Below are 14,136 nucleotides of genomic sequence, written 5' to 3' on the forward strand. Positions count from 1 at the left end.
ATAACTGAAGAAGTGATTTTATACTAAAATTAACCCATGGTAGATTCAACCAAAATGATCACAAAGATACACCCTTCAAATTTTGTTCTAAAATGCCTCTTAGTTTCCTGTATGCTTCCAAGGACTGGGTATTACAAAAGGTCAGGGTAATCTCTATCTAGCTTCATTTCAATCATTTCATCTTTCAGAAATAAAATAATAATTAAATCCAAGTTTCCCAATGAATAGACATGGTCATCTACTGGGAAAGAGAGGGGACGTATTGAAGTAAGGGGGCTACAGGATATTAGAAGTTTGTTAATAACCTCTATGAGAAAAAACTAACTAAAAACAAAGAAGTGCTCAGAGCCAGGTATATAAAAATCAGAAAGATGAACTTATTTGTGATTGAGTATTGGTTAAACAGATACAATTAAGAAACAAATGTGGAAAGCAGTGCAACACATTTCAAAAGCTAAATAAGAGTCCAGGCTAGATGAGAACATTAAGGAAGGAGGGGGACAAAACAGGTTTCAAAGGACTAAAGGGCTCTATAAGACTGAAAAGAAACTGTCAATATCTATGTTCAAAAAAACAAAACAAAACAACTCAGCAACATGCAAAAATTCATGAATTAGGTCTTTAATAACAAAGTGCCATTTCTTCTTATTTTAGACAATGGAATGCTCCTGCTTAACAAGTCAAATTTCCTTTTTTAAGGGAACTAAAAAGCTTCCAAATGAAAAAGGCCAAGTGTTGGTATTATAATTATGCATCTATATATTCCTCAACATTTCTATGTAAATCCAATGATATTTTTTTTCAATAACATTTTTAACCAACCAAGGCAGCATCCAAAGTCCTTAGTGAATCAGTGAACCACTACCAGAGGTCTTACTGTAAGCAAATCAATCTCCTCACACATCAACATATCACCCTTTAAAAACTAAGAATTTTTGCCCTGGCTGGGAGGCTCGGTTGTTTGAAGCATCTTCCTGTACACGAAAGGTTGCGGGTTTGAGGAACAAAGATGGCAACGTAGGTAAATGCTGGTACTCGCAGTCTTCAAAACCACATCAAATTACAACTATAATACAGAACCACCATCATTCAGAACTGCCTGAAAGCTGGCTGAATGGAAGTCCTACAACTAGAGAAGTAAAGAAGAAAGCATGAAGGGGCAGAGGCACGGAAGGGGCTGGTCCAGCACCCATGTGGGCCATTTTTATAATCCAGAGGGAGACTGTCCCTGTAAGGGCTGCTGTGAGGAGCAAGGGGTCCCAGCCCCACACCAGATCCCCCACCCAGTGTCCCAGAGCTGGAAATAGAAGTCCCCATAACTTCAGGCTGTAAAAACCAGCGAGGATTGTGGCTAAGGGACACAGAGGCTGCCCGAGACCCAGGTGTGCCTCTTAAAGGGCCTGTGCAGAAACTTACTTGGACTCCCTTCCTCAGAGCTCCAGTGCCAGAAGGTGTTAGGGGACCCACACACACACAGGGAGGAACTAGATTATCTGGCATTGGGGAAGGAACTCAGGGGCAGCTCTCCTCCAGACGGGGGAGCTTGCAGGGATCACTGTGCCTATGCTGAGACCTCCCCTGTCCCAGGGCTGACTGGCAACCATATCTGAGTCCCCATCAACTTGGAGCACACTGTTTGCTCCACCCTAGTGATTCCCTGAGACCCTACCCCATCCAATTTGCAGCCCCACCCAAGCTATTTGCAGCAGCTTTTCCATATGAATGACCTATCCTGGCTCAGGCTTCAGACTTTGCTAAAATCTCTCAAACAAGCTGCAACTGCTGTCAGCATGCCCCTTGCATATCAATAAAAGCCCAAGACCTGGCACCAGCACCTACTTGCCTTGCCTCACTGCTGGGCCTCGCCTGGGCACTTCCAAACCCAATACAAAGAGGAGGAATCTGCAGATCTCTCTGTAGCTCCTACCAGGTGGCCCCAAGCAGTGGCTGACTTTGCACCTCCCTGGAGACCCAAGAGCCAGTGCACCCAGTGGACAGCTTCAGATCATACCAGATTACAACTTTACACATCCACAAGCAACACACTCAAGGGGCAGACCTCGTGAGTGCCAAAGCCCTACTGAAGCAAGCCCTGCTCCACAGGGGTGTTTCCTGCACAGGCGCTCTCCCACTGTAGTTGCAGCTGGTCCTCACAGTCAACTGGCTTGGAGGTCAATTCCTCCCAGTGATACCAACAGCAATCAAGTCTCAACTACAAGACTGTACACACAGACCACAAAGGGATGCACCTAGAGTGCCCAGCTCAGGTGACTGGCGAGGCTGAGCCATGGGCCCTATAGGACACCTACTACACAAGGCCACTTTACTAATTCCAGGAGACAGAGCAGCTCTACCCAATACATAGTAACAAACACAGGGAAGCAGCCAAAATGTGGATACAAAGAAACATGTCACAAATGGAAGAAAGCAAACCACTAGATACAGAATTCAAAACCACAGTTATAAGTTTACTCAAGGATCTTCATGAGAACTTCAAGGGACTTAGTGAGACTTTCAAGGATCTTAGTGAGAATGCCAAAGACATGGAAAAGAAACAGTCAGAAATTAAGCATACATTAACTGAAATAAAAATTATTTACAGGCATTCAACAGTACAGTAGAGGATTCTGAGAATCAAATCAACAACTTGAACTATGAAGAAGCAAAAAACACCTAATGAGAAGAGAAAAAAGAATTAAAAAATATGAAGATAGTGTAAATAGCCTCTGGGACAACTTCAAGTGTACCAACATTCGCGTTATGGGGGAGCCAGAAGGAGGCGAGAGAGAGCAAGATACTGAAAACCTATTTGAAGAAATATTGACAGAATGCTTCCACTACCTGGTGAAAGAAACAGACTTATAAGTCCAGGAAGCACAGAGAGTCCCAAACAAAAGGAATCCAAAGAGGACCACACCAAGACACATCATAATTTGAATGCCCAGGCCTAAAGACAAAGAGAATCTTAAAAGCAGCAAGAGAAAAGCAGTTAGTTACCCATAATGGAATGCCCATACGACTGTCAGCTGATTTCTCAACAGAAACTATGCAGGTCAGAAAGGAGTGGCAAAAATATTCAAAGTGATGAACAGCAAGGACCTACAACCAAAATTACTCTACCCAGCAAAGATATCACTTAGAATTGAAGGTCAGATAAAGAGCTTCACAGACAAGAAAAAGCTAAAGGAGTTCATCACCACCAAACCAATATTACATGAAATGTTGAAGGGTATTCTTTAAGAGGAGGAAGAAGAAAAAGATCAAATATATAACAATAAAGTGGCAATAAATACTTATCTATCAACAATTGAATCTAAAAATCAAAATAAACGAATGGAATCTAAGGAACAGCCCCAGCTGGTTTGGCTCAGTGGATAGAGCATCAGCCTGCGGACTGAAGGGTCCCAGGTTTGATTTCGGTCAAGGACACATGCCTGGGTTGTGGGCTTGATCCCCAGTGGGGGGCATGCAGGAGACAGCCAATCAATGACTCTCTCATCATCATTGATGTTTCTCTCTCTCTCTCCCTCCCCCTTCCTCTCTAAAATCAATAAAAATATATATTTTTAAAAAAAGAAATCTAAGGAACAGAATAAACTGGTGAATAAAATAGAATCAGAGGCTTGGAAATGGAACAGACTGGTGATCTCATAGGGAAGGGGGGTGAGAAGAGATTAAACAAAGATCTTTTATGCATATATGCATTAACTATGGACACAGACAATAGAGTGGCAAAGGCCTGGAGTGGTGCAGGAACCAGGTGGAGGAGGGCAATCGGAGGAAAAAAGAGGGACAACTGTAATACTCTCAACAATAAACATTACCAAAAAAAAAAAAAAAAAAGGTTATGGGTTCATTTCTTGGTCCAGCTGGGGTGTCTGTGTCTCTCCCTCCCCCCCCCCCCACTCCCTTGCGCCGCTTCCTCTGCCTTTAAAATTAATTTACAAAAAAGGAAAACATGCCCTCGGATGAGAACTTTAAAAAATTTTCTAAATAAGTAAAAGATAAGGATTTTTATAAATATGTCTGTTTCTATTTAAAGTGAGGTCATAGAAGAAAAGAATTATTTCCTATTTCCAAGCTCTGTCTAGCTTGACCTTAGACTGAAACTGATCAGTAACAATATGTAATCAGTAAATGAAGTAATAAATTAGAAAGGAAAAAGGTGGTTGAAAAAATGTAGGAGTAAATAACACAATAAAAGAATGAATCTCAGAAAAGAATGATGTTATTATCAAGTATATTTGAAGCTATAATGAAATAACCTCTAATAAATAGGCTTAAAGTATAGCAATAAAGCTTAGTCTACAGTATGAATCTAAGTTATTCAATTTGGCTGAATTTAAGCAATATTTATTGAGTGTCTATTATTTTGTCCAATACTGTGTTCTGCTGCTATGGAACACACAAATGCAACATGCCCCTGCCCTGAAGACACTTAACAGCATAAAAAAGAAAGCTACATCTGAATTATCAATTTATCCCAATACAAGAAGTAAAATAAAGTCATAATTTGAATGCCTAGGGCTAAAGACAAAGAGAATCTTAAAAGCAGCAAGAAAAAAGCAGTTAGTTACCCATAAGGGAATGCCCAAGGTATTTGCAACTTAACCAATGTGATTACTTTTCTTGGTAAAGGTAATCAGAAAGAGATGATCATTTGGAGAAATCAATTAACAAAAAAAGGATGAATATGAAAAAAAATCACTATCAGACTTGACAGAAGTAACTGATATTTCTAACTATGGCCCAGATTAAAGAGCTACATTCCTACTGAAGGGTGGTGGTGGAAAGATTTGGGTTTAATATGTCAAAGGAATTATACTCAAATACACACACATGCACACAACATTTATACACATAGGAACTTTGTTTTGATTAATAAAATTTCAATATGTTTTAGGTGATTGTTACTATCCTTTTAATAAAATGCACCAAAACTACTAGCAAACTATTTTCCAAAGCTATGAAAATTAAACTAGAACTTAGAGTGCAACATGGAAAAAAAAATGGCAGCCAGGTTCTCCAAAATTAAGATACATTTGCCTAAAACTTACTCTGTATTATCTGTGCTGCTAGTACTGACCTATCTCTCAAAACATGCATATCAAAGTGTCATTGCTTTAATTTCATAACTTAGCTTACACATAGTGTCTAAGAACTATTTCTTGTTACTCTTTATTATTTTTTTAATCCTCACTGGAGGATTGTTTTTATTGATTTTTTTGGGGGGGTGGGGGGAGAAAGAGAGAGAGAAGCATCAATGTGAGAGAGAAACATCCATCGGTTGCTTCCTGTACCTGCTCCAATGGGGATCAAACCCACAACCTAGGTATGTGCCCTAACAGGGAATCAAACCTGCAACCTTTTGGTGCATGAGACGATGCTCCAACCAATTGAGCCACCCAACCAGGGCGTGTTGCCCTCTTTAGACATTCTTTCAACAAATTCTACAACTCTCTGAACAGCCCATTGCAAATACAAATTTTCAGTTACCAGTGATCTTCAAAAGGTGAGCTTCCATAACATAGCAGCAATTCATATTATTAACACTATACTATCAGCAGTGCTATTAATCCACTTCCACCCATATCACATGTTAAATCGGCTGGTATGGGAAGCTTCTCACCATCTACTGTTGTTCACTTATTCAAACATGTACATTTCCTCCCTTATTTTAATATTTCTGAGATAAAGATGCACCTCACAATCAATAGCATTTTGTACAATGGACAGATATTAAACAGAGTTGTCATGGTTCACCCACTAACTCAGTCACAGCTGTTCACCATGCATTGAGTTATTTGCACTGTTTCATGCATATTGAGTTTAACTACCTTTAAAATGCTCCTTAAAATATTATTTTATAATTTGGCCTTGAAACAAAGTTATTGTGCACAAAGACAAAAATTGAGACTCCTTTTGGGGTCCAGCCCCAGCAGGTGCAGGGGTTCCCAAAGGTGTGGACGAAGTCGGCGAAGAAGGAATGACACGGAGACAGCATTCAGTTGATCATCATAGCCAGGTTCTCTAGCCAGGTTCTCTTTATTGTCCTGTTACATCTGTATTTATACCAGTTAATTTTAATCCTATCCATTCTGTTCCAAAGGTTAGGGCGTTTGTTAATTTAGTTCCGTTGAGTTTAATACTGTCTAGGTCAGCCGTGGGCAAACTACGGCCCGCGGGCCGGATCCGCCCGTTTGAAATGAATAAAATAAAAAAATAAAAAGACCGTACCCTTTTATGTAATGATGTTTACTTTGAATTTATATTAGTTCACACAAACACTCCATCCATGCTTTTGTTCCGGCCCTCCGGTCCAGTTTAAGAACCCATTGTGGGCCTCGAGTCAAAAAGTTTGCCCACCCCTGGTCTAGGTTAATCTCTGTGTTCCATTATAAGGGCTATTCCAAGGTCACCGCTCTACTGATAAACTACAAGGAAGTGACTGAAGGAGATTATCCTACCAAGTAAAGGTTATGTCCTCCCAGCCTCGCTGCTTGCCTTCCCTGGGACTGCCCTGTGTCGGTGGTCTCCAGAGGTACAGGCTTTGGTGCTTTCCCTGGTGGGCAGACCCCTGGGGATGTGGGCCCAACAAGTCCCAAATTTATTGCCAACAGTCTTAGTCCTATTAATCCCTAACTCCAGGGAAAAATCCTCACCTGGGGAAACAACCTTTCTCGGGGAGGTAGTCCTGTTTAAAACACATAGCGCTAAGAGAGGGAGCAAACATATGCCATATATGCCAGGTCCCTTGAAACATAAGCTGTGCAGATGTTTCTTCCCTGCAGCGACTGTGTCAAGCAGCAAGGGTGGACCGGCTTCCGGCAGACTCCATCTCAAGAAACCACTTTCTTTGCTCATCCGTAAAAAGTAATTCTGCCCAGCCAGCGTAGCTCAGTGGTTGAGCGTTGACCTATGAGGTCACGGTTCGATTCCCGGTAGGGGAACATGCCTGGGTTGCAGGCTCATTCCCCAGTAGGGGGTGTGCAGGAGGCAGCTGATCAATTATTCTCTCTCATCATTAATGCTTCTATCTTTCTCTCCTCCCCCTTTCTCTCTGAAATCAATAAAAAATATATTTTTTTAAAAAAAGAAGTAATTCCTTATCCTTTCAAGTTTTATCATAAGATTGCATAATTCAGTCACATCTTCAGACTCCATTTCAAATTCTGGTTCTCTTGTTATTTCCACCACATCTGCAGTTACTTCCCTCACCGAAGTCTTGAACTCCTCAAAGTCATCCATGAGGAATCAACTTCTTTCAAAAACTGTTAATTTTGACCTCTTCCCATGAATCGTGAGTGTTCTTAATGGCATCTAGAATTATGAATCCTTTTCAGAAGGTTTTTATTTTCCTTTACCCAGATCCATCAGAGTAATCACTCTCTCTGGCAGCTATAGTCTTACTAAATGTTTCTTAAATAAGATCAGAAAGTCAAAATTACTCCTTGATCCATGGGCTGCAGAATGGATGCTATATTAGCAGGTATAAAAACAACATTCGTATCATCGTACATCTCCATCAGAGCTTTTGGGTGACCAGGTGCATTATCAACGAGCAGTATATTTTGAAAGGAATCTTTCTTTTCTGGGCAGTAGGTCTCAACAGTGGGCTTAAAATATTCAGTTAACATGTTATAAACAGATGTGCTGTCATCCAGGCTTTATTTTTACCATGTATAGAACACAGGCAAAGTAGATATGGCACATTTCTTAAGGGGCCTACGATTTTCAGAATGGTAAATGAGCATAGCTTCAATTTAAAGTCACCAGCTGCATTACCCCTCACAAGAGAATCAGCCTGTCCTTTGAAGCTTTGCAGCCAGGCATTGACTTCTCTCTAGCTATGAAAGTCCTAGATGGTATCTTCTTCCAATGTAAGGCTACATTGTCTACATTGAAAATCTGTTGTTTAGTGCAGCCACCTTCATTAATTATCTTACTAAATCCTCTGGATAACTTGCTATAGCTTCTATATCAGTACTTTTATGTTATGGAACAGCTTCATTCTTTAAGCCTCATGAACCAACTTCTGCTAGCTTCAAACTTTTCTTCTACAGCTTCCCACCTCTCAGCCTTGGTAAAATTGAAGAGTTAGGGCCTTAGTCTAGATCAGTGATGGCGAACCTATGACACGCGTGTCAGAGGTGACACGCGAACTCATTTTTTTGGTTGATTTTTCTTTGTTAAATGGCATTTAAATGTATAAAATAAATATCAAAAATATAAGTCTTTGTTTTACTATGGTTGCAAATATAAAAAAATTTCTATATGTGACATGGCACCAGAGTTAAGTTAGGGTTTTTCAAAATGCTGACACGCCAAGCTCAAAAGGTTCGCCATCACTGGTCTAGATTAAGCTTTGGCTAAAAGCAGTGGTTCTCAACCTTCTGGCCCTTTAAATACAGTTCCTCATGTTGTGACCCAACTATAAAATTATTTCCGTTGCTACTTCATAACTGTAATGTTGCTACTGTTATGAATCGTAATGCAAATATCTGATATGCAGGATGGTCTTAGGCGACCCCTGTGAAAGGGTCATTCGACCGCCAAAGGGGTCGCGACCCACAGGTTGAGAACCGCTGGCTAAAAGGCATGTTATAACTGGTTTGATCTTCTATCCAAACCACTAAAGCTTTCTCCATATCAGCAATAAGGCTGTTTTGATTTCTTATCATTCATGTGTTCACTGGAATAGCACTTTTAATTTCCTTCAAGAACTTTTCCTCTGCATTCACAATTTGGGTAACTGATGACCTCAAGAGACCTTGCAGCCTATCTCAGCTTTTGACATGCCTTCCTCAGTAAGCTTAATCATTTCGAGTTTTTGATTTAAAGTGAGAGAGGCACAACTCTTCCTTTTGCTTCAACACTTAGAGGCCATTGTAGGGTTATTAACTGCCCTAATTTCAATACTGTATGTCTAAGAAAATAGGAAGGCCGAAGGAAAGGGAAAGAGATGGGGGAACAGCTAGTCAGGGGAGCAGTCAGAACACACATAACATTTATGTGGGCATGGTACATGGTGCCCCAAAACAATTACAACAGCAACAAAGATCACTGATTATAGGTCACCATAACAAATATTATATAATAAAACTTTGAAATATTGCGAGAATTATCAAAATGTGGCACAAAGACATGAATTGAGCAAATGCTGTGGCAACAGACTTGTTCAATGCCACAACCCCTTAATTTGCAAAAAACACAATACTGCAAAGTGCAATAAAACAAGTATGTCTGTGTTAATGTTCAATTTTTGAACCAAGCTTTAAATTAATCTTGAAGGGTAAAATCTAAATTACTGTTTAATAATATCTATGTTAGTTATGATTAGATTCAAATAATAAAGGAGAAAGTATTATAAACTTCAGTTAATAATAGAACAAAATGGCTTATCTTAAATTCCTTTTAGTATACTCTTTCTGACAGCATTCTGTACTATATGCATTTGAGGGTTTAAAGAAAGTGATAAAGGACTACACTGTAAAGGGAACATAAAGAAAGCCATACTGCCAGGGTCTGAGTCTCAGTTCTGCTAATTATGTGACTTTTGGAAAATCACTTGTCTGTGCCTCAATTTCCTCATCTGTAAACAGAGACTTAACAACAGTATCCATGTCATATCAATGGTACACACCGTATAGGGTTGTTGTAAGGACTACCTCAGTTAACATATGTAAAATGCTTAAAACAGTACCTGGCATATGAACAATACTATCAGCTATATACTAGAAACCCGGTGCACAAATTTCGTGCACTGGGGGGTGGGGAGTGTCCCTCAGCCCAGCCTGCACCCTCTCCAATCCAGGACTGCTTGCTGGCTCCCAACTGCTCGCCCCTAAATGCTTCTGCCTGCCAGCCTGATCATCCCCTAACTACTCCCCTGCCAGCCTGGTCAACGCTTAACTGTTCCCCTGCTGGCCCGATCACCCCTAACTGCCCTCCCCTGCAGGCTCAGTCCCCCCCAACTGACCTCCCCTGCAGGCCCAGTCCACCCCCCAAGTGCCCTCCCCTGCAGGCCTGGTTCCCCCCAACTGACCTCCCCTGCAGGCCCAGTCCACCCCCCAAGTGCCCTCCCCTGCAGGCCTGGTTGCCTCCAACTGCCCTCCCCTGTAGGCCCAGTCCCCCACAACTGCCCTCCCTTGCAGGCCTGGTCGCCCCTAACTGCCCTCCCCTGCATGCCTGGTCGCCCCCAACTGCCCTCCCCTGCTGGCCTGGTCACCCCTAATTGCCCTCCCCTGCAGGCCATCTTTGACCACATGGGGGCAGCCATCTTGTGTGTTGGAGCGATGGTCAATTTGCATACTGGTTGTGGCTAATTAGCATACCCAGGCTAATTAGCATATTCCTCTCTTATTGTTGGAGGGTCAATTTGCATACTGTTTGTGACTAGTATATCCGGTCCTGACTGTGAGGGTGTTGTGACCAATTTGCATATTACCCTTTTATTACTATAGACTAGAGGCCTGACGCATGAAAATTGTGCAAGGGTAGGCCTTCCTTCCCCCGGCTGCCGGCACCGGCTTCCCTCTGGCACCCAGGACCCAAGCTTCCCTCGCAGACCCAGCTTCGACCAGAAGGTCGTCCGGAAGGACGTCCAGTCTAATTAGCATATTATGCTTTTTATTATAGAAAATTGTTATATTGCTGTTAATTATTATTATGTTATTTTGTCTCTTTGCAACATTGTAATTAATCGGACAGCACTCACACAAAACATTTCCATCACTGCAGAAAGTTCTATTGAACAGCACTTACGAGACTACAGGATAGTTAGAATGACTGGTGAGATAATGCATATCATTATCTCTAATTTTTCTTGGAAGTGCTTAGAAAAAAGCAATCTAAACCCAAAGTATTTTTTAATCTAGAACTTTGACATGTAACAAAAAGCTTGGCATTCAGTCCTATTTAACAAGTCAAATAAAAAGGGACTGGAGAATGAAAAAGAAATTGTCTCTTTTATAAGGACCTCATCTCTATTCTGAGAGATAACCAAACAAATGGATTTTTTAAATTCCCTTCTACCCTACCCTACTAATCTCTCTTCCTCAGCACATGGTAGCATGCTTAGAAAATGCATTATTAATTATACTCAAATACAATTATCAATGTATTTTAAAAAGCAAAGTTATGACATAGCAATATATATACTTCTTTAACACAGCAAATAAAGGTCTAGAGGTGGGCTCTGATTAGGTGGCTCAGTTGGTTGAAGCATCAAACGTACACCAAAAGGTTGCAGCTTCAATTTCGAGTCAGGGCACATACCTAGGTTGCGGGTTTGATCTCCAGCGGGGTACATACTGGAGGCAACTGATTGATGTTTGTCTCTCTATTACTATCTAAAAATCAATAAAGAAACATATCCTTGGGTTAGAATTTAAAATAATATATATCTAGGTGGGTCTAACAATTATAGCCTAAACATTCTGAGATATCTGCAACATCTGTAATTTAATATGAAAGTATTTCTGATTTCTATTGGTAACAAAGTCACAGGTATTGCTTATACAACTGTGATTTGTTACCTATATTCAAAAATCAAAGAAAATGCTAAATCTCACTTAGAGGTTAGAGAAATAAAGATATGATTGGTGCCCAGCCGGTGTGGCTCAGTGGCTGAGCATCAACTCATGAACCAGGAGGTCACAGTGCGATTCCCGGTCAGGGCGCATGCCCAGGTTGTGGGCTCAAGGAGGCATGCAGGAGGCAGCCAAATCAATGATTTTCTCTCATCATGGGTATTTCTATCTCTCTCTCCCTCTCCCTTCTCTCTGAAATCAATAAAAAATAAATAAAAGATATGATTGTATTCCATCTAAGTTTATGTACCCTGGGTTTAAAAAAAAATTGCTTAAAACACTAGACTTTAGAGTCACAAAAACCTGTAGTCAAACCCACCACTTCCTAGGTAGGTAATATTGGGGAAAAGTATTTAATCTCTCTACTTCATCTGTGAAATGGGAATAATACCTCCATAAAATGCTGTTATTTCATTATTATCATGCTACCTGACATAGTATTTGACATATTCTCAGTAAAGGTGTATACTATTATAATCAATAACCAAGTTCAGTCAATTACATAGTTCACAATGTGCATCAGATGCTCAGAGATTTCGTATCAGTTGGTTTGGAGTTGATCCCAATCACTGGTATATTTTTAAAACTCGCAAGTAATTCTAATGTGCAACCACAGGCCTAAGGACAAAGTTCAAACTCTAGTTTGGCACACTAGACACTTTGGTCACTGCTAACAGCTCTATATTTTAATCACTCTTTCACAGGTACCCTATGGTCTGAACATACATTTAACTAATGCTTCCTCACAAAGTGGGTTATAGTAGTGACTCTCAAACTTCAGTCTGCAGCAGAATCACCTGAATTTCTGATTCAGTCAGACTGGGGTGAGGTTCAAGGTCTTGAATTTTAACAAATTCCCAGGTAATACTGACACTGCTGGTGCAAGGACCAAAGTTTGAAAAAGCAATGGGCAACACTAGATCACAACCCTGTCCCTTTGCATTCACCTGAAATACCATTCCCTATCCATTATTCTACTCTTGGCTAGCTAACTTTCACTTTTCTTTCAAAATTACATAAGAATTCAACTTCAGGAAGCATTTTCTCACTTCAACAAATCACCTCAACACATTTATTACCTAGTATAAAACTTAGATACAAAAAAAGAAAAAGCACACTACAAACTGTTCTTAATGTAGATATCTGCTAGCTAGCATATACAAATTCTTTTTAAGAATTGGGGGGCGAGGGGGGAAGGCCTCCTTTGGTCAGGTGAATTAGAAAAAGGTGAAAAAGCAAATGGACAGTTCATCAAGCAAAATAAAATCTGGATTTCAGCCCCCACCAACGCCCTCAGCGAGGTACCTTTATGCAGAACACCAATTCCACAGTCATAGCAGCCCTGGCACAGCATACCAGTAAAACACAAAGGAAGAGCACTTAGACCAGCCCTGGATTTAAGAAAGGGAGAAAGGAGCAATCAGGAAAAGATTTTTAAAGATGTCACCTAAGTTCTGAATCGTGAATCACCTTCTCTGCACATCAGAAAGACAAAACTATGCTTTAATATCTTTATACCCAGTGTATGCCTCATTGTAGATGTTCAATAAATGCCTGAATAACTCACATTGAATAAAACTATATGAAACCACTTGCTAATCTCTTTCTTCCCAAATAAAGAAACACACACACACCAAAAGCTGGCACCAAAACCTGTAACTACTATCTCAATATTAACATAACTGGTCTGTACACTTACCAGCTAGCTAGACTCTAGCTACTAGAGGAAAGCATGAACGATTCTAATAACTAAAGATGAGGAGGCGAAAAGAGCCTATTGATAACATAATTAGGTTGTCCAAACTAAGGACTTTCAAATCAAACATTCTACATGACCTGATTCAGAGTTGATTTCTTAACTATTTCAACAGATACTACAAAATTTAAAAGAATCCTGGAACCGACGCCCAAGACGCTAATTTTACAATGAAGAAACAGAGGCCAGAGAAAAGTAATGACTCAAAGACATTACAGGTAGTTAGTGCTACAGCTGTAATTAAAATTCATGTCTTTGGCCCTAGTTTTCACTCTCCTATCCCAAGCTGCCTTTACATTTTTTTAAAATTTTTTAAAATTCATAACTAAAATAAATTCTTAAGTTAATCAGGGTTTTCTTCTTTGTACCCCATTTTTATGATAATAAAAGCAATCATCTATCATCTTATTTTGTCTAGTAACTTTCAAGATATGTTTTGCTCTTGGTAAAGATTCATTCGGCCGAAACCGGTTTGGCTCAGTGGGTAGAGCGTCGGACTGCGGACTGAAAGGTCCCAGGTTCGATTCCGGTCAAGGGCATGTACCTGGGTTGTGGGCACATCCCCAGTAGGAGATGTGCAGGAGGCAGCTGGTCGATGTTTCTCTCTCATCGATGTTTCTAACTCTCTATCTCTCTCCCTTCCTCTCTGTAAAAAATCAATAAAATATATTTTAAAAAAAAAAGATTCATTCGTAGTCTCTTTAAAAAATTATACATAAAGCTAATAATTAAAAAATAATCCTCATACAACCATCAAAGTTTCTCAATTACCAAGAAAGTATTAAATTG

General features: G+C 40.2%; 1 long non-coding RNA gene across 1 annotated transcript; it reads right to left on the reverse strand.

The window, feature by feature from the left end:
- Nucleotides 1-10,851: 10,851 nt before the first annotated feature.
- Nucleotides 10,852-13,880, reverse strand: LOC106695958. The gene is made up of 2 exons (XR_002827981.1): nt 12,897-13,880; nt 10,852-11,351 (listed from the first exon to the last, which is right to left on the reverse strand). It is a non-coding gene; the product is annotated as an uncharacterized LOC106695958 (long non-coding RNA).
- Between the last annotated feature and the right edge of the window lie 256 nt (nt 13,881-14,136).

Source organism: Myotis lucifugus, unplaced genomic scaffold, assembly GCF_000147115.1.
Source record: "Myotis lucifugus unplaced genomic scaffold, Myoluc2.0 scaffold_8, whole genome shotgun sequence".
NCBI classification, from domain to species: domain Eukaryota; kingdom Metazoa; phylum Chordata; class Mammalia; order Chiroptera; family Vespertilionidae; genus Myotis; species Myotis lucifugus.